Here is a 26,063-nt window from a genome sequence, read left to right as displayed (position 1 = left end):
AGCTGCGATGCAGAGTCATTAAAATTCCACTCAGACATATATTTCATACACAGTGACTTCTCATATCAAACTCATTTACATTGTCTGTGCAAGTAAAAGAGCATGTCCCTTCCCGGGGACAGGCACTCGACAGGCTGCAGTGTCACTGTTCTAATCTCCACCTAAAGGCCATCGCTAACAGCGGTGGAAACACGGCCACGCAGTGAATCTGGCACCTGGCTCTTTGAGACAGCACCTCCCATTGCCTCCCCACCTCATTGCCTTCAGAATAATCCTTTCATCGCATCTGACTCGTAAAAGGAACAAAGACCTGCATTTCTGTGGCGCCTTTCATGGTAATACAGTGATTTACACTCAGCCAAGCTCCTCTGAAGTACAGTCATTGTTGCTTGTAGCTAAACACCTGATAACACCTTGGGGTCTTTTAAGAGACTTCTGGAAAGGTACATGGGATTTAATAGGATTGAGGGTTGTAGATAGGCCTGGTAGGTAGGGATATGATCGGCGCAACTTGTGGGCCAAAGGGCCTGTTTGTGCTGTAGTGTTCTATGTTCTATAAACTGGTTTGGGGACATTGGTTGTGAAATAAATATTGGCTCGGATACCAAGGACTCGCTTGCCCCTTTTCGAAGTAGCGAGGTTCTTTCTTTATTGCCCTCATCCACCAGAGACTTTTTTGTTGCCAAAAACTATCTGGTTCACTAGAATCATAGAATCTGACAGCACAGGAGGAGGGTATTCGGCCCATTGTTCCTGTACCCGCTCCAGAAAGAGCTACCCAGCTCATCCCGTTCTTCAGCCGTATCTCTGTAGTCCTCTAAATTCCCAATCTCGGCTGTTAGGGAAGGATATCTGCCAACCTTATCCGGTCCGGCCTACATGTGACTCCAGACCAATTGCCATCTGAAATGGCCTAGCAAACCACTCAGCTCAAGGGCAATTAGGGATGGGTAACAAATGTTGGCCAAGGCAGCAACACTCACATCCAAATGAAGGAATTTTTAAAATGTTGGATTGTAGGCATTTAGTCCTCCAACTAAAATATCCGTATGGGAAGCACTTATCATAGAATCCTACAATGCAGGAAGAGGCCATTTGGCCCATTGAGCCTGCACTGACAACAATCCGACTCAAATCCTATTCCCGTAACCCCACTTATTTCCCCTGCTAACCCCCTGACAATAAGAGTCAATTTAGCATGGCAAATCAACCTGACCTGCACATCTTTGGAGCGTCAGAGGAAAACCCAGAGGAAACCCACGCAGACACATGGGAGAACATGCAAGCTCCACTCAGACAGTGACTCAAGCCGGGAATCGAACCCAGTTCCCTGGCACTGTGAGGCAGCAGGGCTCACCACTGTGGCACCGTGCCACCCTTATCATCTACAGATGTGGTGGAGGCCAATTCAATCGCGGCTTTCCAAGGGGAATTGGCTATTTGTGTAAAGAGAAAAGATTTGGAGGGCTACGGGGAAAAGGCAGGGGGTTGGGGCTCGCTCGCCGTCTGGCTCTTACACAGGGCCAGCACAGCCACAACAGGCTGAATGGCCTCTGTCGGGGCTGGAATCATTCTTGGATTCTACCGATTTGGCAGCCAGCTGTGAGTCTGCCTGAGGAAGAATTCCCCCAGGGCGAGGGGCAGAGATTTTCAGGATGAAAATAGAAATCGGCATAGCGACACATCAAGACAACTTCACATGTTCCAGTTCCTTCTGTTAGAAATCTAACCTTAGATACAGCTTGTAACTTGTGCGAATTGATAAGCAAAATAAATCTCAAGTGCCCAGCACGGGTGTGTCTCGTGACCCAGGCTGAGAATTAATACTGCAATCACAAGGCAAAAGTGGCTTTCACTGCCTCACATTTCTGTCTGGCCTGGACCCTGAGGCAGTCCCGTGGGAGGGGGATTGAAGATGAGCTGATTAAATAGTATTGTACAAATCGTTTTGGTTTCCAAGAAGACTTCAGGAGAAGTGCATGTCATTGAGCCAGGTAGAGTCATAGAATCTCAACAGTGTAGAAAGAGGCCACTCTGTCTATCAAGTCCGCAGCAACAACAATCCCACCCAAGCCCTTTCCTTAAAACCCTACATAATCCCTCTGACACTAAGGGGAAATCCTACCCAGACATGTTCCCCATACTCCAAGTATTTACCTCGCTAATCGCCCTAATCTACACATCTTGGGACACCAAGGGGCAATTTATCATGGTCAATCCACCTAACCTGCACATCTTTTGAGTGTGGGAGGAAACCCGAGCACCCAGGAGAAACCCACGCAGACACAGGGAGAATGTGCAAACTCCACACAGACAGTGACCCGAGGCCGGAATTGAACCCGGGTGCCTGGCGTTGTGAGGCAGCATTGCTAACCACTGTGCCACCCACATTTCGATGAATCTTTGGGAAAATGGCAGAATTGTTATGGTGCAGAAGGAGGCCATTCAGCCCATTGCGTCCACACTGGCTCTCCGAATGAACAATTCACCTACAGCCACTCCCACCTTCTCTCCGCAATCCTGCACATTCTTCATTCTCAGAGAACAATCCAGTTCCCTTCTGAATATTTCGATTGGCCTTGCCTCCATCGCACTTCCAGGCAGGGCATTCACACCCCAATCACTCGATGCATGAAAATGTCTTTCCTCATTTCAGTTTTGCTTCTTCTGCCAATCACTTTCAATCTGTGCCTTATAGTTCTTGATCCTTTTACAAATGAGAACAGTTGCTTTTCGTCTGCCCTGTCCAGTCCTGTCATGATTTTGAATATCTCAATCAAATTTCCTCTCAACCTTCTTTTCTGCAAGGAAAGCAGCCCCATCTTCTAAAGTCTATCTTCATTACTGAATCCTGGGCCTTGGAACTCCTACAGCAGTGGGTGGGGGCAGGGAAAAGCACTGCAGGGATTTGGTGTTCTGCAGGGGTCGGGTCAATCTTCCAGCCTCGGAATGTTCTTGGAGATCCATCTTCTTTCTCAGGAAGTCCATTTTCCGGCCTCAGGTGCTCCCGGAACTCTATTTTCGTTTTCAGGCAGTCTACATTCTTTCCTCTACAATGGGTCAGTGATGTTGGACGCTTTTTCAATACGGTGCCAGGATAGGATGGCGGATTGTGTGTCATCCAGACCTGCCCCGCTGTAATAAGTCCTCGGAGGCACAAGTCCCTTCACTAAAATCCCTTTATTTACAAGTTCTGACAACAGCATACAGAGCGCTTTCAGTCAGCTGTCTACACCAGGAGTCCCAGAGGAACTGACACGCCTGGTTAAATACATAGCAAGAGGGGCTCCCTGATTGGCCCATCAATTTGGTCTGTAATCAGGGAGTTCACATTCTAACAGGCCCACCACAATTGCCTGATTAAAGTCATTACACCCGCCACGGAATATAGTGCAAAGCAGCCGGCTGCGTAATTAACGAGGTTTGACCTGGAAGATTTGGCATGATTTTTTCCTCTAGCCTTCGCACGGGAAACACGCCACATTCCCGCCACCACCATGGGACAATGGGAGAATTCTGCCCAACATACTTAAAGGGTTTACTCAGGGGTGAGCCAAATGTAGCCATGACTGTTACCCCCAGCCACACTGGTGTGCTCCGTAATCTCTTCCTTGATGGAAGTGTGCAGCTAACTGAGTTAGCTCTGCAATGTTCTGAGTAGGGTGAGGTTGCAGATTGCTGGGCAGTGGTTTTCTTCTTGTTTCCTTCTCTCTCTCTCTCTCGGCTTTCCTGAAGCAATTCTTGTCCTGGCTGCTCTCAGGGTAAATGATCAGTTGATCCCGTTGGATTAGTTGCGGTGTGACCAATGGCATCTATTCATGGGGCACCTCATCGTAAAGAGGCTTTTACCAAAACCCAGAGCTCAATTCATCAACTAGGTTTCAAAACTCTTTGTTAACTTACAGAATCATAGAATCCCTACAGTGCAGAAGGAGGCCATTTGGCCCATCAAGTCTGCACCAGCTCTCTGAAAGAACACCTTATCCAGGTCCACCCATGCCCTACCCTGTAATCCCATGTATCTCCCTAAGCTACACATGGTGAAACACTAAGGCAGCACAGTGGCAAGTGGTTAGCACTGCTGCCTCACAGCGCAAGGGACCCGGGTTCAATTCCGGTCTCGTTCACTGTCACAGAATCCTACTCTGCAGAAAGAGACCATTCAGCCCATTGAGTCTGCACCGACTACAAACCCACCCAGGTCCTATCCCCCTAACCCCATGCATTTACCCTAGCTAGACCCCCTGACACTAAGAGGCAATTTAGCATGGCCAATTCACCTAACTCGCACATCTTTGTCAGTGTGGAGTTTGCCTGGAGATACACTCTCCCTGTATCTGCGTGGGTTTCCTTCAGGTGCTCTGGTTTTCTCCCACAGTCCAAAAGACGCGCTGGTTAAGTGCTTTGGCTATGCTAAAGTCTCCTTCAGTGTACCCAAACAGACACCAGAGTGTGACAACTAGGGGATTTCCACAGTAGCTTCAGCGCGGTGTTAATGTGAGCTTACTTGTCACACTAAAAAATAAACTTTAAAACTAAGGGCCAATTTAGCATGGCCAATCCATCTAACTTGCACATCTTTGGACTGTGGGAGGAAACTGGAGCACCCGGAGGAAACCCATGCAGACTCGAGGAGAACATACAAACCCCATACAGACAGTGACCTGAGGCCGGAATCGAACCCAGATCCCTGGCACTTTGAGGCAGCCATGCTAATAACTTGCTGTTATTCAAAAGACCACTTGTGCCACATACATCAGCACATTAAATTCAAACTATTTCCCTTTCGTTTTCTAGTTATTGCTCCATTGTGAAACCCCTTTGGAATCATGACACTCTGAACGGAGCATTTTTCAAGCTTTTCAAAAGGGGAGCCCAATAAAAAAAGAAGAAATCGTCTCTCAGCCGATATCAAAGTGTTCCCTTCACTGAGAGAGGAAAAAAAATCCAAGCTTTTTACTGAAGTTTAACTTCAAACATGTGCTGCAAAGCACATTACTTTAATGTTATTAAACAGAGAAACGTTGCCGATATTGTCCGCTTTGACCAAGTCACACTTTGTCAATATTCATCTCAGCTCTTTTCATAACCAATGGGAGACCTCGCACTGTTTCCATGGAAACACTCCTGCATTTGATTATTACTTAGAAGGAAATGCCTCGTGTAGTAAATGGAAGGTGAGCAGAATCGCATTAAAAAGCTCTCCCGGTTGGGACAATGAATGAAAAATCTGCACTGTCCACCAGCAATTTTCCTTAGCATTAAGCCCCAGCGATGTGTTGGATGGGTCTGTGTTAGAATCATCACCTGGGCATTACAGTGGCTTGCCACACCAAAGTTACATCAACAAAGTTACATCTTCAGAATCACTAACCAAGAGTCTAACAACTGAGCCTCAAGAATCACGGGCTTTTAGGGTTTGATTCTGTAATAAGCCCTCGGAGGCAGAAGTCCCGTCACCAAAATCCCATTATTTACAAGATCCAACAGCACTATATAGAGTGCTCTCTGTAGATGCAGTCTACACCTGGAGTGCCAGAGGAACTGACACTCCTTTTTTAAGTACAGAACATGGGGCTCCCTAATATTTTACTGCTGGACATGAAAACATATTTACACATTTATTAAAATGTTTTACATTAATGTTGATGCAATTAAATTTTTTATGAAAACTTAGTATTTTAGAGAATTGGGCCATCATTTTGGCCCTTAATCAGGGAGTTCATATTCATCAGGCCAACCTCAATTACCTGCTTGAAATCATTACAGAATCAGTGTTTTTTTTATTAATTTGTGGGACATGGGCATCGCAGACTGGCCAGCATTTATTGCCCATCCCTACTTGCCCTTTTTCAGAGGGCAGTTAACCACATTGCTGTGGCTCTAGAGTCACGTGTAGATCAGACCAAGTAAGGATGGCAGACTTCCTTTACTAAAGGACACGAGTGAACCAGATGGTTTTTTTTCCAGACAATCATGCTCATCAGTAGATTCTTAATTCCAGATATTTTTTACTGAATTCAAATTCCACCATCTGCCGTGGCGGGATTCGAATCCGGGTTTCCCGAACATCAGCCGAGCTTCTGGATTAATAGCCTAGCGATAATTCCACTAAGCCATCGCCTCCCTTTCCGCAGGAAACAAGCAAATTCCTCTCATCCTCCTAGTCACGAGCTTCAATATAAAGCCCCTGTGAACTGCACTCTGTGGAATGGTGCTGAGTTCCAGATAGGGTGTCTTGGAAAGATTCGATCACCCTGGATAAGTTATGACACATCTTCCAGAAGAAAGCTCCCTAAATCCCTTGTTCGTGCCTCACTCTCAGCGGTGCAATCTCATAAATCCAAAGCCACTAAAATGTGCTGACCATATTCGACAGTCATGTTCCTTAACGCGTTTTAATAAGACACCACAGGCAAGCAGCTGAAGTTACATAGGCAGAGGGTGCTGGAAACAGAGAAAGAATTTCCAGGAATGTTAACCGTTGAATCTGAACCTCTGCCTGCCCAGAAATACACAAAAAATATACATTTTTTTCCCACCATGAGGAATCTCAAACTCTCTCCTGTGAAAAACCAACCATTTCAAAGTGGTCACAAGAGTGGTTTGTGAGACCAGATATCCTTAGCCACACTGTACTTACAGATCATCAACGTACCAAAGTTGGACAGATGGTGGAGGATAAAAGTACCCCATGTGTCAGTGGGTAACAAACTTGCCTCTGAGTCAGAAGGCTGTGGATTCAAGTTCCAATCCAGAGACCTCAGCACCAAGGTGGCACGGTGGCACAGTGGTTAGCACTGCTGCCTCACAGCGCCAGGAACCCGGGCTCAATTCCAACTTCGAGTCACTGACTGTGTGGGGTTTGCACATTCTCCCTGTGTCTGCGTGGGTTTCCTCCGGGTGCTCCGATTTCCTCCCACAGTCCAAAGATGTGCAGGTTAGGTTGATTGGCCATGCTAAATCCACCCTAGCATCAGGGGATTAGCAACGTAAATATGTGGGGTTACGGGGATAGGGACTGGGTGGGATTGTGGTCGGTACAGGCTTGATGGGTTGAAGGGCTTCCTCTGCACTGTAGGGTTTCTATGATTCTAAAATCCAGTCTGATACTCCAGCGCACCACTGAGGGGATGCTGCACTGTCAGACTGCCGGGTCTTGGATGAGACGTTAAACTGATGCCCATCTGCTTTCTCAGGTGATCCCCTAATACCGCTCAAGTAGGTAGGTTATCTTTGACTGAGGAGAGGGGGGAGTTATCTTCGAGTGAGGAGAGGGGAGTTATCTTAGACTAAGGAGAGGGGAGTTATCTCTGAGTTGGGGTGGGGGGTTATCTTCGAGTGAGAAAGGAGTTATCTTTGCATGAGGAGAGGGGGATTATCTTCGAGTGAGGTGAGTTATCTTCGAGAGAGGGGAGTTATCTTCGAGTGAGGAGGGGAAGTTATCTTCAAGTGAGGAGAGGGGAGTTATCTTCGAGTGAGGAGGGGAAGTTATCTCTGAGTGAGGAAGGGGGTTATCTTCAAGTGAGGGGAGTTATCTTCAAATGAGGAGGGGGAGTTATATTTGAGTGAGGAGAGGGGTGTTATCTTCGAGTGAGGGGAATTATGTTCGAGTGAGGAGAGGGGAGTTATACTCGAGTGAACATCAGCCTCGAGATTATGGACTCAGCCCTCTGGAATGGATTTCGAACCCACAGTCTCTGACTCAGGGTGTGCTGGCCGCGAAGACAGGAGAATGGAATTGTTTGGAGGATGAATCAGATTAGTCAGCAGGCCAGCTGAAGCTAAGAGCACTCAAATGAGGGGATCAGACAGACACATGGCCACTGCATGCAGTCCATTAAATAGCGTTGTCAGACTAGATCCGAATAAACAACCCGGCTTTGTGGCTTTCACTGGCAGCAATTGTTCTCTGCTCTCCAGAAGTGTAAACGGAAGTGAAGGGATTCTTTCCATCTGTTGTGTTAATGTGAAAAAACATCAGCGTCAAGTAAGAGCCACTTTCACCGGTGTTTAGACATGGCCAGCTTTATTCACAGGGTTGACTCTGTCTCCCCAGCAACCCATTGGTAGGACGGAGTCACAGCGCAAGGCATCAAACTCTGCCGATCTTTATACCCAGTTCGTACCTGTCAACAGCACAGTGCTGGCTGATATTGCATTATCCTTTTTCTGACTGGGCCTGCATCCCAAATCCTCATAACTTTCAATAATTAAACATTAAACTGAGGCACCATTTGCCCAGATCTAAAAGGTCCCAGGCACGTTACTGAAGAAGAGCGGTGGACTTATCCCCAATTATTCCTCAATCATCATCACAAAAAGAAGATTATCCAGTCTTTATCACATTCCCGTTTGCGGGATACTGCTGCGCACATATTCAGCTTCCGTGTTTCCTACATTACAGCAGTGACTTTGCTTCAGAAAGTACGTCATTGTCTTGGCAGCACTGTGAGATGTGTGAAAAGTGTCTTATAAATCAAAATCTACATGTTTTTCATCACTTGTGTCCAGGCATTTGTCAAGGAATGCAGGGCGATAATTTTGATCTGCCAGTGTAGCACTGAGGCAGCGCTGCGCTATCAGAGGTGACATTTTTTGCACCAGACATTGGAACCATGAGGTGGGCACAGTGGTTAGCATTGCTGCCTCAGAGCGCCAGGGACCCAGGTTCGATACCCAGCTTGGGTCACCTTCTGACTGGAGTTTGCAAGTTCTCCCCGTGTCTGCGTGGGTTTCCTCCGACTGCTCCGGGGGTTTCCTCCCACAGTCCGAAAGATGTGCTGTTAGGTGCACTGGGCCATGCTAAATTCTCCCTCCGTGTACCCGAGCAGGGGCCGGAGTGCGGTGACTAGGGGATTTTTCACAGTAACTTCGTTGTAGTGTTAATGTAAGCCTACTTGTGACTAATGAATAAACTGTAAACCTAAAGTTTCTGGCTGTTCCCCTAGGGTGGATGCAGTGGGGTGGCTGCAGACGAGCAAGAGGATTCTCCCTGGTGAACTCTCCCATATTCATCGCTCAAGCGACACTGCTGGAAAAATGTTACCTAGCTGGTATCTAGCGTGCAAAATGCCGACCACTTTTCTGACATTATAACAGTGACCACCCTTCAAAGGTACTTCAACTGTCTGTAAAATGGTTGAAAGGCATGATACAGATGCACGCCGTTATCCAGGCCCCCAAACAAAATGGGGAGGCGTGTTCATCACACCCAGGTTAGAGCACAGCGCTAAAGCAATGTTGTTCTTTCTGTTGGTGGCAATCCCCCCTTTTTGTCTCACTGTTATAAATGGGGGAGAGGAGTGGGAAGAGGGGAGTGGTTGGCAAATATTGGGACGAAGGAAACTGGAATGTACCAAGCGCCTGGTTTAAACCTTCCGGATGGATCTGTGAATGTGGCGTCAATCACTGGGCCTCCAGCAGGGAGCCAAGCAATCACTCCGGGTCTCGGAACACCCTTCCTCCACACAGCTGCCCACCTTTCCCAGCATTTTCCCAAAAGTCGGCTTTGTGCATCCTTGGCTGTGACGTGGAGGAACTGCCGCGATTTCGGTGCGTTGCTTGCCCTGACGGAGCGGGGCGGCCCGGGAAGGAGACACGTGCGTCGCACAGTGTTCTGAATCTTTAACGCAGGTGGATGAAGCTGTCATGTTGTTAAGTGGCAGCGATCAGGTTGTCTGTACTATACCCGTCATCCTTCACAACATGCTCGTATCCCCAGGTATAAAATTACTGGGCCACGGCCAGTAGATCTCCAGAGAACAAATTGCTGACAAGTGAATATTTCTACAGGAAATTAAACAGCCGAGAATCACTTTCTGTTTACATCCATTGCCGATGCTCACATGGAGGTTTTCAGATCAAGCTTCCTAGTAAGATACTCCCTCTTCACTCTGGAGACAAAAGTTACTGACAGATACAAACAAGGATCATTCTCTCATGCCCTCTCTGCTTTTTCTCCTCTCCCTGCACGATACTAATTCAGTCAACATGAAGGCCCAGTTAGAATCCCTACAGTACAGAAGGAGGCCATTCGGCCCATCGTACCTGCGCTGACAACAATCCCACCCAGCTCCTATCCTTATCATGTAAATACCCATGTATTTACCCTAGCTAGTCCCCCTGACACTAAGGGGCAATTTAGCACAGCCAGCCCACCTAACCCACACATCCTTGGACTGTGGGAGGAAACCGGAGCACCCGGAGGAAACCCAGGCAGACACGGGGAGAACGTGCAAACTCCACACAGACAGTGACCCAAAGCTGGGAATTGAACCTGGGTCCCTGGTGCTGTGAGGGAGCAGTTGCTAACCACTGTGCCATGTTGTGGCACTAATGGTTTAGACTGTTAATATGGTTTTAGTTGCTTTTCTTTCCCTCTCCCTATTACTTTGCCATTATTAATCCTTTTGCCACACTTCCCTGCGAGGCAGGCTGCCAGTGGTTACTCTGTAAAATTCAATTACTGATATCTTTTAATGTCAAATCCAGCTGTCAGGAAATAAGTCTCCTCTTATAAAACAATCTTTTCTCATTCAGTAGTACAGAACTTGAGTCTTGCTGATGAGAGATATGTTGTCAAAGTTTTTTGTCTGGCAGTTAATAGGACAGTTTGCAAGAATACCAACAATAACAACAATTTATACTCCAGAGAAGAGAGCACTGATTGAGTTGCAAGTAGACTCTGATGGGTAGAGGCTTTGCCATGGAGAATGCACCAGGGAACAGTTAACTGCCAAGCTTTAGTTCAAATTAAAACTCAGCTTGTTGAATCTGATTGGTCAAGGCATTGCCACGGGGAATGAACCAAGGAATTGTTGTCTCTTCAAGCTGTTTTGTAGGAAAAGGCACAATGCATGTTCCTTCTGACTGCAAAGGACAGGATTACCCATGTGAATGTATGTAGCTTCTAGCATGCATAACTAAGCAACACTGCAAGCCCAGCTGATAATCTTAAATTGGTTTGCAGTATAATTCTTGGCACAATCAGGATTGTTCAGCAGTGTTGTCCATCGGTGAAATCACATCTAACGTTGGACATTATTACTGGAATTTTACCGCCTCGCCCAAGGTACGTACGATCCCACCCAAAGCCAACAGAGAATGCCATTCTCTGAGCCTCAGGGCAGGTGTGCCGGTAAATTTCTTGCCTATGTTTTGCATTTTGCAAGCACAGACTAGTTGGATGCAGGCTGTACTTTGTACTTTGGCTGTACTTTGGGAATTGCTGTTTGATACAACCCACCAGTCATTGGGGGACTAAATACCTGGCATCACACCGGCACTGAAATTCATATACAACACTATTCATTTCTGGGACAGGCGGAATGTCCTCTCCGTCCTTGCAAAGTGCCCTGATGAATGCAGGGCAAAAAGCTTTGACAGTACATCTCTTTACAGCAACACGAAGGACTTTGTTGTTGTTCGAGAGGTGACTCATGAGCAGCAGAATGCTCCTTATTTGAGGCACAGTGTTATGAGCGAGCTCTCAGGTCTCAGTTACATAGTTAAGTGCTGTGTAAAAGATCTCTTGACTTCCCCTCCCAAAGTAGTAGACTGCCAGCTGCAGCCAGTTCAAACTCCACAGGAGGGATTTTATTCCCTCTCCGCGATGTGTTCCATGGCAGCAGGAGGCAGCACGCTGCTCGTTGGCCGTAGGACCTTATGGTTCCCCCATTGTCAACGGGGTTTCCCATTCAATACACGCCTCGCTGGCGGGAAACCTGCAGTTGGAGCGTGCCATCAGCCGGACTGTAAGATCCCGTCAGGGTAAAAGAGTAGCGAGATTTCAGCACGTATTTATTAAAAGGTTTTCAGAGGGTGCCTCCATCTTGATGGACTCTCACCCTCATTTACCTTGCCTCGGCCACTCTCGCCTCTGATGGTGGGGCGATTGATACTTCCGGGCTGGAGAGTTGCTGATTGGCTCTCCAGTCTCAAGACGCCGCCCACCCGCTGTCCTTTATTGGACGAGCATATAGAAACTAGAAGCAGGAGCAGGCTGTTCGGCCCCTTGCACCTGCCCCGCCATTCACGGCTGATCATCAAAATTGGTATCCCGATCCCACCTTCCCCAATCCCACATTTCCCTCGATCCCTTTAGTCCCATACCCGTTGATTGGCCAGCCATTTGAACATTGCGTCTGTCCTCAGGAGGACACGGGAGTGGGCCGGGTGTTGGGGTTCCAACCACAAAACAAAAAATTCTGCTCCTGGAATCCTGGGACACTCTTGTTCTGTCTGTAAAGGTGGGAGCAGATTCAACAGGAACTTTCAAAAGGGAACGGGATGAATACTTCAAGAGGAAACATTTGAAGAGCTCTGGGCTAAGAGTCTTGGGGGGCAGCGACCAATTGAAATTTGGCATGTCAGCTATGACTCTCACCAACTTTTACAGATGCACCATAGAAAGCATTCTTTCTGGTTGTATTACAGCCTAGTACAGCTCCATATCCACAAGAAATTACAAAGAATTGTGAATGAAACCCAGTCCATCACTCAAACCAGCCTCCCACCCACTGACTCTGTCTACACTTCCCACTGCCTTGGAAAAGCAGCCAGCATAATTAAGGACCCCACGCACCCCGGACATTCTCTCTTCCACCTTCTTCCATCAGAAAAAAGATACAAAAGTCTGAGCTCACATACCAACTGACTCAAGAACAGCTTCTTCCCTGCTGCCTGTGAATGGACTTACCTGGCATTAAGTTGATCTTTCTCTACACTCTAGCTATGATTGTAACACTACATTCTGCACTCCTTTCCTTCCCTAAGTACGATATGCTTCAGCTGTATAGCACACAAGAAAACAGTACTTTTCACTGTAAATTAATACATATGACACTAATAAGTCAAATCAAATTTTATCAAAGAACTGGAACAATTAGAATGGGCTGAATGGTCTCCTCTTGCATTGTAAAGTTCCATGACCCTATAACCCACTGCATCACCATTTATGCAGTCACTGTTTGTGCATCTTTTACGTAAGGAGGGATCAATAATCAGGGAGCATAGGTTGAAGGTTAGGGGCAGGAGGTTTAGAGGGGATTTGAGGAAAAGTGTTTTCACCCAGAGGGTGTTGGGGATCTGGAGCTCACTGCCTGAAAGGGCAGGAGAGGTAGGGACCCTCACAACATTTAGGAAGTCGTTAGATGAGCACTTGAAATGTCATGATGTGGATATCCCCACTTGAAATGTCACAGCGTACAAGGCAAAAACAGAAAATGCTGGAAAATCTCAGCAGGCCTGACCACTGCTGTGGTAAACACAATAAGAAGTCTGACAACACCAGGTTAAAGTCCAACAAGTTTATTTGATGGTAAACCCACAAGCTTTTGGGGTTTGCCCCTTCGTCAGGTGAGGACAAAGGGGCAAACCCCGAAAGCTTGTGGGATTACTATCAAATAAACTGGTTGGCCTTTAACCTGGTGTGTGTGAGACTTCTTACTGTGTTTACCCCAGTCCAACGCCGGCATCTCCACATCACATCTGTGGTGACAGAATTTAGCCAAGGTTTTGAGTCTGGTTTTGTTTCAGATGCCAGCATCTGCAGTATTCTGCCTTCATAACATGCAAGGCTACGGACCAAATGCTGGAAAATGGGATTAGAATCAATAAGTGTTTGACGGCTGACATGGACACGATGGGCCGAAGGGCCTCTTTCGGCGCTGTAAAACTCTCTGACTGTGACTTTAACAGTTTCTGGAGTTGTCTGCTCGAGAGTTTAAATCCAGGGTTGTGCCAATGAAAGGGAGGATGCCGTGAATGAAGCTCAGCCCATTTCACTTACTCAGATTGCCAATTAATGCCGCAGTATAAGCAGACTGAACATAGTAATCACTGTGGAAGTGTAATATATGCAATAGCTGAGAATGGGCAGCATTGTTCCTTATAAACACTGCATGTGCCTGTGCCAGAAGTAACCACAAAACGTTATTCAATAAAAACAGCTGGAGGGGAACAAAGACACAGCTAAGCTGGAACTCTGAATATTAAAGGGCAGGTAAGAGCAGACAGACAGAGGCTCCTGCAAGGATTGTGCGCCCTGGACAGGTCAGGTTTCTTATTGAATTCGCTGAGATTTCAGCGAGATAAAGGAAGTTGATGGGTGTGAGAAGGGCGATAGGTGCCAGATAGATTTTAATACGACAAACTGGAGCAGTCCTGATTTGACACATTCCAGCCTAGCAACCGGACCAGGTCACACTCTTAGGATGAACGATACAGAAACAGGCCATTCGGCCCAACTGCTCCATGCTGATGTTCATGCACCACATGAGCCTCCTCCCACCTCTTTTCACTGAATCCTGTCGGCATGACCTTGGGAGATATTAGGACAAAGAACAAAGAAAATTACAGCACAGGAACAGATCCTTCGACCCTCCAAGCCTGCACTGACCATGTTGCCCAACTGAACTAAAACCCTGTGCCCTTCCGGGAATGATATCCCTTCATTTCCATCCTATTCATGTATTTGTCCAGGTGCCTCTTAAAGATCACTATCGTATCTGCTTCCACTACCTCCCCCAGCAGCGAGTTCCAGACACCCATCACCCTCTGTGTAAAAAACTTGCCTCGTACATCTTCTTTAAACCTTGCCCCTCGCACCTTAAACCAATGCCCCCTAGTAACTAACTCTTCCACCCTGAGAGAAAGCTTCTGACTATCCACTCTGTCCATGCCTCTCATAATCTTGTAGACTTCTACCAGATCGCTCCTCAACCTCCGTCGTTCCAGTGAGAACAAATCAAGTTTCTCCAACCCCTCCTCACAGCTAATGCCCTCCGTACCAGGTAGCATCCTGGTAAATCTTTTCTGTACCATCTCCAAAGCCTTTACATCCTTCTGGTAGTGTGGCAACCAGAATTGAACAAGTGCAGCCTAACTAAGGTCCTATAAAGTGTTCTCCGCCCTTCCCGTGATGTGTTTCTCGCAGTGGGAGGCCAACGCCACTGGCTGGTGGCAGAGTCTTTTGGTCCCTCTGCCGCCAATGGAAATTTCCATCGACTGCACCCGACACTGCTGAGAAACCTCTGGCAGGGGCCGGCTGATGTCACCAGCGTGAACAGCTGGAGAATACCAGTCCTTATGTTCCTCTGTTCCCTCATTGACTTCTCGTTAAATGTTGTTCACCTCAACTGCTCACTCCCCTGTAATAGCCAGCTCCTCCATTGCAACCAATCTTTAGCTAAAGATTTGTTAGTGATTATCCAATTGTATTTATGGCCCTTAATCTTCACATAAGGTGTGACATGGCTGATCAGAAAGGAAGGAACTGATTTTTGACTTTGTCCATGTCTGGGTTTATCCCCAAGAGGCTAAAGGATAAAGTTCTCCCTGCTAATAACTTTTGCCTGAAAATGGCTTCGTTCATAGAATCCCTACAATGCAGAAGAAGGCTATTTGGCCCATCAAGTCTGCACTGGTTCTCTGACAGAGCATCTTATCCAGTCCATCTCCTTCGCTCCCTCGCTCACCTTCAAAATAGCAGCATGGGATCATTGAGATCCAACTGAGAGGTCAAGTTGATTAAAAGTACATTGTGTCTAAGTGGAGGGCATTAACTGTGGTTTTACTTGAGCACATGTAAGGAGATACTGACTGAAAATGTGGGTGGTTGAGTTTGGAGGTATATGCTTGTAACATTTCACTCCACAAATAAATACGAGACGGAGGAACATTTGGGTCCGCCTTCACCAACTGGCTTTCTAGACTGTAACAGGACAGACCCAAAAACCAATGCGACACTCCTTCAGTACTGCACTGGAGTGTCAACCTGGATTGTGGGACTTGAACTCTCAACCTTCTGAGTCAGAGGCAAGAGTGCTACCCACTGAGCCAAGGCTGACATTCCCGATACTAAAAACGTCCATGTACTCTTAGAACACCTGGATGAAAATTGCAACAGGGTCTCCTCAGGATACTGCCCACCCTCTTCATACATAGTAAGAAGCCTCACAACACCAGATTAAAGTCTGACCGGTTTATTTGGAATCACAAGCTTTCAGAGTTCTGCTCCTTCCTCAGGTGAATCACTCACCTGATGAAGGAGCAGTACTCCGAAAGCTCATGATGCCAAGTAAACCTGCTGGACTTTACCTGGTGTTGTGAGACATCTTACTGTGCCCACCCCAGTCCAACGCTGGCATCTCCACATCATGGCTACCATCTTCATACATGATCCTTGGATGCCATCTCTTCTCACATTCTCGATCATTGACTGCTGCATGTATTCAGGATTCATTCTTCCTCTCTCGCCCGATCATAAAAAAGCTATTAGAAGGCAATAAAACATTCCTACACTAGGGTAGTGTTTCCAAGCCTGGATGGCTGTACTCTTCACCAGGAAGTATTAAAAAGTAATTAAACCATGTTTTCTTCTGTCAAGCTCCCCATGTTGGATTGAAGCCATCCTCGCAGTTACTTCATCTCAAGGCCGGTACTGTGGATGTTAAATGCCTCTCTTTTTCAGTTCTGGCATAAATCAGTTCAAAAATTTAACATCCTGCCAAAGCAGCATAATCTCACAAAACCTTATGTGCTCAGACTACCAACTCATTTAGATAATGGACAGGTTCATTATCAGCACAAACACTTGACATGGAACCAGTACAATACCAGCCACACACATGCACATGTGCATCTCCTTCTCTCGAAGCAGACATCAATTCTGAGGGTCCTTCCTCAATCAGGGTGTCCTCCTTCAAGGATTAACAATTGTCAAATAGCTCAAACCACTATTTGCTACGAATGTCCACGGTTCAATTACCCATGGAAAACAATGCTTGCACTTTGCGAGTCTTGCATTTAATCACCATCTTATACACACACACAATTTTTTTTTCAGAACCTTCAGGCTCAGGGGAATAATTGTGTGACTAACACACTCGATGTGCCGGTTTCCATCCCAGTGTATTTGTTTTGCTGCCTGACTGAAGAATGGAAGGAGACAAACTTAACAAGTGGTTTTCTCCTTTCGTAATGAATGTCCAACAAGGCTGCAGGTTGAGGATAGGCCGATTAATGAGCTCCCTGGTAGTGAGGCACTTGTTACAGACGCAACCCTTACTCAGAGCAACAGCCTCTTCCTTGTAAACAGCTGAACATTCATTTGCTAATTAAAGCCTCTGTTGTTTTGTTAGATTGAATCATAGAATCATAGAACCCTACAGTGCAGAAAGATGCCCTACGGCCCATCGAGTCTGCACTGAACACAATCCCACCCAGGCCCTACCCCATATCCCTACATATTATACACACTAATCCCTCTAACCTATGCATCTCTGAATACTAAGGGGCAATTTCTTAGCATGGCCAATCAACCTAACCCGCACATCTTTGGACTGTGGGAGGAAACCGGAGCGCCTGGAGGAAACCCACGCAGACACGAAGAGAATGTGCAAACTCCACACAGACAGTGACCTGAGCTGGGAATCGAACCCAGGACCCTGGAGCTGTGAAGCAGCAGTGCTAACTTGCTAACCACTGTGTTTCAGTTGTGCAGGACACTGGTGAGACCACATCTGGAATATCTCAGAGGGTGGTGAATCTCTGGAACTCTCTTCAATAAAAGGAAGTGAAAGCAGAGTCTTTGAATATTTTTAAGACAGAGTTTGATAGATTTTCTTGGATGTAGGCAGGAATGTGGGCTTAAAGTTACAATCAGATCAGCCATGATCTTACTGAACGGCAGAGCAGGATTGAGGGGCCAAGTGGCCTACTCCTGACCCTAATTTATATGTTCCTGTGTATGTTTGTATGTACAGGAAAGAGTGAGGTAATGGAGGGGTTTGAAAACAAGGGTGCAGATTTTAGTAATTACCTCTTTGATGTTCTCCCACACATCATTTAGTCAGCCAGGGTCAAGTGCAACAAGCATATCCTGAACAGGGTCACCAAGATGTTGGATCATTAATTTTGTATAAGTCAGAAATTGAGGCTTGACTGATTGTACACCTTTTCCATGTTTCCTGAGTACTATTAGAGACTGTTTAACATACATTAATATATAACTGATAATTGGAGGGATTACTGAGTGATGTCAGGGATTACCGAGTGATGTCAGGGATTACCGAATGATGTCAGATGTAACTCTCTTCACGGCCAAAGACAATCAATAAGAAGGTTATGAAATTAACTCCAATTATTTAGTTGACGTTAGTGATTTTTGCCAGTGCATTCCCTCAATACCAATAAATAGGACCATAGGAAAGTTACGGTGCAGGTTACAGCGTGTCAGATACATATCCAGGTACCTTCTGAATGAGTTGGTTGTTTCAGCCTCAAACACCAATTTAGGAAATCAATTCCAGACGCCCACCGCTCTCTGGGTGAAAAAGCTTTTTCCTCACGTCCCCTCTAATCCTTCTACTAATCACCCAAAATCATTTCCTGTCTACCCTATCTGAGCCCCTCTTAACTTCATCAACCTCACTTAGATTACCCCTTAGCTTCTGTTCTAAGAAAAACAGCCCTAGCCTTTTCAATTACTTCTCATTGCTGCAATTTTCAAGGCCTGGCAACATTCCTGTAAATTTCCTCTGCACTCTCTCTAGAGAATTATATCCCTCCTGTAATATGCTGACCAGAACTGTACACAAAATTCCAACCGTGGCCTAACCAATATTTTATACAGTTTCATCCTTGCTTTTTTATTCAATATCTCACCCGATAAGATATAGCGGGATCTGAGTTCAATTCCGGCCTCAGATGACTTACTGTGTGGAGTTTGCACGTTCTCTCCGTGTCTGCAAGGGTTTCCTCCAGGTGTTCTGGTTTCCTCCCACAGTCCAAAGATGTGCAGGTTAGGTGGATTGGCCATGCTAAATTGTCCCTTGTATCCAAAGATGTGTAGGTCAGGTGGATTAGCCATAGTAAATGGGGTTACAGGTTGAGGGTGGGATGGGGGAAAGAGGGGTGACGGACCCTGGGTAAGTCAGAAAATTGGTGTAGACTCGATGGACCTAATGGTCTCCTTCTGCACTGTTGGGGTCCTATGGTTCTAGGGCTTCCTTGACCACCTTGTCCATCTGTCCTGCCATCTTCAGGGACCATGCTCAAGCATTCCAACGTCCCTCACTTTCTCAACCTCTCTCAATACCTTTGCATTTTTTAGTGTTTCCTCGTTTCGTTTGCCCTCTTCAAATGCATCAGCTCACCCTTTTCCAGATTGAATTCCAGTCCAGTGACTGGCCCGCCCATCACTAACCGAATGCCCACTAAAGGGCCTCAATCGGTGGCAGGTGGGTGGCCCACATTTAACTGAGGCAGTGGCGAGGAGACAGACGAGTCACCACCCAACGCCTTCTTGCCCAATCAAATGCCCCCTTCCAACCTCCAGATCTGCCTCTGGCCGGACGTGTGGGGGGAGGGGTGGGGAAAAGGAGGTTAAATTCCACCCACAGTCTTTTCAGTTTCTGTAATAATCGAGTTCTCTGAAGAACAGTTGAAGACCTTGTCCTGTTATGCTCAAATTCTCCTACGTCAAAGGCAAATGTCCGAGATAAGACGGATCTGCTCATAAAACCTTTGCCAATTGTCTATTCAATTGTAGCTGTTTACTCAAAGTCACTTTCCTCAGTATGAGACTTCCTGACTTAACAGTCTCAATAGCTTTGAAGAACAGGCCTAATCATCTCTTATCTTTCTATAACTAATAAGGGCTCTCGCTATTTTTATTACAGTAGCTCGTAAAGTTACACTTTAATCGCTCATAGCTGCACCATTACTGTCAAGTGTGTTTTTGCACAGTTTACATATTGGAAGACAAACTATGCAAACCTCTCATCATAGCTCAAAGTCATTCTGTGTTGCAAAGTCTGATAATTCCACAATACAATGAAAAGATCACTGGCCTGAAACATTAACCATTTCTCTCTCCACACACGCTCCCAATCATGTTGAGTATTTCCAGCATCTGCTGTTTTTGATTCAGATTTCCAGCATCCGCAGTATTTTGCTTTCATATTAGGGCGACTGACTGTTAACGCTATCCAACAAACCACCCGCATGCAAATGGCGGAGTGTCTGAGGACTCTGGGTCTGTATTCCATGGAGTTAAGAAGGATGGGGGGGGGTGGAATCTCATTGAAACTTACAGAATAATGAAAGGCTTGAATAGAGTGGACGCGGGGAAGATGTTTCCATTAGCAGAAAAGACTAGGATCCGAGGGCACAGCTTCAGAGTAAAGGGACAACCCTTTAGAACCAAGATGAAGAGGAATTTCTTCAGCCAGAGAGTGGTGAACTTCTGGAATTCATTGCCACAGAAGGCTGAGAAGACCAGGTCATTGAGTGCATTTAAGGCAGAGATAGCTAGGTTCTCGACTGGTAAAGGATGAAGGGATATGGGGAAAAAGCAGGAGGATGGGGTTGAGAAACTTATCAGCAGTGACTGAATGGCAGACCAGATTCGATGGACCAAATGGCCTAATTCTGCTCTTATATCTTATGGTCTTAAGTACAGATATATACACACACACTGAGACACATAGGCACAGAGATATACTGACACACACACACACACACAGATAATTACTAATATAAGCACACGTGCAAACATACTGACACATACACATACATATACACACACATACAGATAGAGTCATAGAGATTTACTGCATAGAAATAGGCCCTTTGGCCCAACTTGTACATTAACAGCAAATTAAAATCACTTACCTGGTTTTCCCACTGTGTTTCCAGTGTGGTCTCTACCACCCTTGCTGTCCAGCAGTGGGAACTGCGCAAGCGTCAGGAACGCATGCATGAATCCCGCGAAGTCGCCGACACGCGCATCTCCCAACCCGGTGTGCCAAAAAACTAGCACGGTACAATGGGAGAATCGAGACAATAAACTTCATTCCTCTTTCTCTCTCCACAGTTGCTATCAGGCCTGCTGAATAGTTGCAGCATTCGCAGTATTCTGCAGCTGTATCTGACACCACATTAGCTGAGGCGAACTGCACCCCCTCAACACAACTTTCTTCCCCAAAGAGCATTAGGGAGAACTAAGGTTCAAAATGAATTAAGAGGAGAAGGTTCGATATCTACTCCAGTGGCTCAGAACCATGTATGTTAATCAATAAATTTCACAGGGCCATCTCAGAACCAACCTCAAAATATTGGGAAAAGTCACACCTCAACGGTGTTGCAAATTAAAATCTCCAGGTTAAAGAATGTTCCAAGATATTTACAGTAATAATACCCCAAGGAGCAAGAAGTCAAAGCGACCGTATTGACATGCCTATAGGACACCCTGAAAATAGATCTTCAACTCAAGCCTCAATACAAGTAAAATAAGTCATTGCAAGAAGTGAATATCCCACTTATGTGCGTCCAACTCTCTCATTTGATGAATATGGACCCTGGAAGACCTTTCCCTTAGAGACGGCACTCCCTCTTTCCTTATTCATATTTTTGTACGGTTATTTGAAAGATAGAGGTGTATACAGCTGGATATAATGGATGTCATTTTACCTTGAACAAGGTTAAATTAGAGTGGAACCTCCATTATCTAGACAGGCAGTGCTCGATTTTAAGATGTTATGACGAACGGTACATACAATGTTTACAAATTGACACCCTGTTTTGACTTCACAACACCGGTTTTGACTTTACAATACCACAACACTGAACTTAGCAATCTCTACTTATTCTATTCCTTTCACAACCTCAGCAAAGGCAAAATGCTTTTCAGATACAGTCTTTGAAAGTAGAGCAAGGGTTAATGCATTAAGGCCATAAGGCACAGAAGCAGAAGTAGGCCATTCAGCCCTCTGAGTCTGCTCCATACAGGAAATACACCACTGTGAGGCAGTTGTACTGAGGCAAGGTCTCACAGACTTTTCACCAGTTAGGTGAAAAGTGGTTAGCACAGTGGTTAGCACTGCTGCCTCACAGCGCCAAGGACCCAGATTCAATTCCGGTCCCTGTCTGTGTGGAGTTTGTACATTCTCCCCAAGGGTGCATAGGTTTCCTCCAGGTCCTCCACTTTCCTCCCAAAGGTGTGTGGGTAAGGCTGATTGGCCATGCTAAATTGAGCCTGGGAGGATTGGCAGGGTAAATGTGTGGGATTATGGGAATAGGGACCTGGGTGGGATTGTGGTCGGTGCACTCGATGGGCCAAAGGGCCTCCTCCTGCACTGTAGGGATTCTATAATTCTAGTGAAAATAAGATATTGCACCTTGGTTCAGGAACCAATCCCCCATTTATAACATTGTTCCTGCGGGAAAACTGGTTCCAACTTGCCATGTTTTGACTTTCGACACGGTTTTCAAGAACCAGTTGTGTGATAAGTCCGAGGACCATCCATACTTCAGTTCTTCACCTCTTCAATTAATCAGCAGTGTTCTTGGGTGGCAACATCTTGTTGGCAATGTTGCCTCATTACAATGGTGGCATATCTTATCCCCTGTTCTAAGGTGTACATCAGCCACTCAGCAGTTTTATATTGATATTACAAGGTGTCCCTGCTCTCACACCCAGGATACTAATGTTCTCTGCATGTAAGGCCAAGAGCCAGAGGGTGTAAATTATACACAAATGTTCATCACTGACTAGGGATGCAAAATTTGATGAGGAGAATATTCTAGTACGCTTTGAGTTGAATAAATATTCTAAATATGTTTATTAACAATCAGTGAGGGTCAATTATGCTCAATCACAAATTGCTAAATGGTTCCTGTTGTATGTGGTACATCTGTTCAGTAACTCTCAAACAGAGGTTCTGAGTTATAGGATTGAACATCAACTGTTTATTGATAAAACATAACTATATACATATAACATCACACACACACACCCACTCACACACACAAAAAAAGTTAGAAAATCTCAGCAGACCTGATAGCATCTGTAGAGAGAGAATAGAGCCAACGTTTCAAGTTTAAATGACCCTTTGTCACTCTGATGAAGGGTCATCTAGACTCGAAGCATTGGCTCTATTCTCTCTCCACAGATGCTGTTAGGCTGCTGAGATTTTCCAGCATGTTTCTGTTTCTGTTCCAGATTCCAGCATCCGCAGCATTTTGCGTTTAACTATATACATGTATGGCATAACCCAAGATATGAGCTAACTCCATTTGTGCATCTGCACAGGTCTCTGTCCAGTCCACAACTGACTCTAGTCTGGGGTCAAGTGTCTCTTTACAGCACACTGTGGGCAGTGTGTTCGCAGTCCCACATTAACCCGGGGATTCTCATGCTGCAGTTCTAGGAATGCAGGATGCATACAGCTCTGTGTTCTGGGATCCATGATCCATAGCACAACAGGGTTAGGTTTGGGAATGCACTATCCGAGTCTGTTGGGGGGCCAGATTTTATAATGGCTTTCAAAGGGAATCAGAAAAGCATTTTGTAATGATTGTTCCTTTAAGGACAACTCATCAGAGTAGGGGTCACCTGCTCCCCTCTCGCTGATATTTGAAGCCAATATCAATTAATATCAGTTGTGGCTCAGTTAGTAGCATTCTCGCCTCTGAGTCACAAGGTTCTGGGTTCAAGTCCCACTCCAGGGCTTGAGCACAAAAAAAAATCAAAGCTGACACTCCAGTGAAGGACGGAGAGTGGGTGCTGTCCTGTCGGAGGGTGGGTGCTGCCCGGTCAGAGGGTGGGTGCTGTCCTGTCGGAGGGTGGGTGCTGCCCTGTCGGAGGGTGGGTGCTGTCCTGTCGGAGGGTGGGTGCTGTCCTGTCAAGGAATGGGTGCTGCCCTGTCAGAAGGTGGGTGCTGCCCTGTCAGAAGGTGGGTGCTGCCCTGTCAAGGAATGGGTGCTGCCCTGTCAGAGGGTGGGTGCTGTCCTGTCAGAAGGTGGGTGCTGCCCTGTCAGAAGGTGGGTGCTGCCCTGTCAGAGGGTGGGTGCTGTCCTGTCAGAGGGTGGGTGCTGCCCTGTCAGAGGGTGGGTGCTGCCCTGTCGGAGGGTGGGTGCTGCCCTGTCGGAGGGTGGGTGCTGCCCTGTCGGAGGGTGGGTGCTGCCCTGTCAGAGGGTGGGTGCTGCCCTGTCGGAGGGTGGGTGCTGCCCTGTCGGAGGGTGGGTGCTGCCCTGTCGGAGGGTGGGTGCTGCCCTGTCGGAGGGTGGGTGCTGCCATCTTGATTTAAAGCTGAGGGCCTATCTGCTTGCCCTCCAACGACACTGCTCTGAAGAAGGGCAGGTGAGTTATTCCTGTTGTCCTGACCAAGACTTGTCACAGAATCCCGACAGAGCAGAAGGAGGCTTTTTGATCCACCGAGTTCGCACCGACAACAATCCCACCCAGCTCCTATCCCCGTAACCCCACATATTTACCCTGCCAAGCCCCCGACACTAAAGGGCAATTTAACGTGGCCAATACATATAACCTGCACCTCTTTGGACTGTGGGAGGAAACCGGGGCACCCAGAGGAAACCAACAGAGACTCGTAGGAGAACGTACAAACTCTATACAGACAGTGACCCAAGGCCAGAACTGACCCTGGGTCCCTGGCACTGTGGGGCCACCATGCCATCCCAGGTCTCCCTTGGTTCACGTCACAAAGACAGATTATCTGGTTACTACCACACTGCTGTCTGTGGGGTCTTGCTGTGCACAAACTGACTGGTGTTTTTCTTCCATGACAACAGTGACTATACTTTAAAATGCTTTTCATTGAAAACACTGAGAGACACCTGGTGATTGTGAAAAATATTATATTAAGCTAAGACTTTCTTTCTACCCTTCCTCTTTGGGCTACATCATCAGAGATACCAACTTGCTGTTGCGACATCAAATTAAATCCTCCTTTTCTGGTCCATAAAATCACAGAACTCCTACAGTGCAGGAAGAGGCCATTTGGCCCATTGGGTCTGCACTGATCTCCTACAGAACATCTTACCTAGGCCCATTGCTCTATCCCCCATGACCCATGTACTTATCGTTAATCCCCTCATTCTACATATTTGGAACACAAAGGGACAATTTAGCATCGTCAATCCACCTAAACTGCACAGCTTTGGACTGTGGGAGGAAACTGGAGCACCCGGAGGAAACCCATGCAGACACGGGGAGAATGTGCAAACTCCACGCAGACAGTAACCCAAGGTTGGAATTAAACCTGAATCCCTGGTGCTGTGAAGCAGCAGTGCTAACATTCGGGTGAATGAATAAAAAAATCTCATGACGGAAGTTCTCCTGGCCAACATTCCTCCCTCAGCTGGCATTAAAAAACACAGTAAGAAGTTTCACAACACCAGGTTAAAGTCCAACAGGTTTATTCAGAATCATGAGCTTTCAGAGTGCTGCTCCTTCCTCACCTGACGAAGGAGCAGCGTACCAAAAGCTCATGATTCCAAATAAACCTGGCCTTTAACCTGGTGTTGTGAGACTTCTTACTGTGTCCACCCCAGTCCAGCGCCGGCACCTCCACATTATTAAAAAACACAATGGAATAATGAGTCGTTCACCTCGTTGCCGTCTTACTAAGTGCAAAATTCACTCAAAGTTACCAATGTGACAGCAGCCAGATACGTGACAAAACCATTGCCTGTTTTGTGAACTGCTTTTCTGGGACGTCCTGAGGATTTGATGAGACGATGTATAGTGGTTTCTTTTTAAACCTAATACCGCCTAATTAAATAGCATTAAATCTAATATGATCATTCCACAGAACAATTCAGCTGTCTAAATAGGATAAAAAAATACCATTGGAAAGGATTAGGAACAGTTTTGAGACTGGGGATATGGAGACTGCTTTTATACTAATAGGCATTCCGATAACTCATAGGGATAAGGGCTAATTCTGAGCCGGATTAACCTGTGCAAACACCAAGTGGGAGCTCATGTCTGCTTGCAATACCAAGTAAAAGAAACTCACCTGCCAAGATTTCAATCTGACACAGCATACGGATGTGCCAGCGGCCGTTCCAGATTAAAGAATCCACTTTGCACCTGTAGTCACTATGGCTTTAGACAGGGGCAAGGGGGAGGCAATTAGATCTTGTTTTGTTTGAGGTGGTGTCAACACAAGCCAACCCTACCAAACCCTGCAACCCTATGTACTTAAAACTCCAGAAAGTGTTGCTGGGTAGTGAATCTTGCTGAAAAGCGAGAC

General features: G+C 46.4%; 1 protein-coding gene and 1 pseudogene across 5 annotated transcripts in view; both read right to left on the bottom strand.

Moving 5' to 3' along the window:
• The window catches only part of smyd3 (SET and MYND domain containing 3), a 664,143-nt gene that overhangs the window by 229,830 nt on the left and 408,250 nt on the right, over positions 1 to 26,063 (bottom strand). The gene's annotated exons all lie outside the window — the stretch shown is intronic.
• LOC145350678 (small ribosomal subunit protein uS5-like) overlaps positions 9,733 to 26,063 on the bottom strand; it is a 91,218-nt pseudogene continuing 74,887 nt past the window's right edge.

This window comes from Carcharhinus amblyrhynchos, chromosome 12 (assembly GCF_965287045.1).
Source record: "Carcharhinus amblyrhynchos chromosome 12, sCarAmb.v2.hapA, whole genome shotgun sequence".
Lineage (NCBI taxonomy): Eukaryota > Metazoa > Chordata > Chondrichthyes > Carcharhiniformes > Carcharhinidae > Carcharhinus > Carcharhinus amblyrhynchos.
This window is presented reverse-complemented; position numbering and strand designations above follow the sequence as displayed.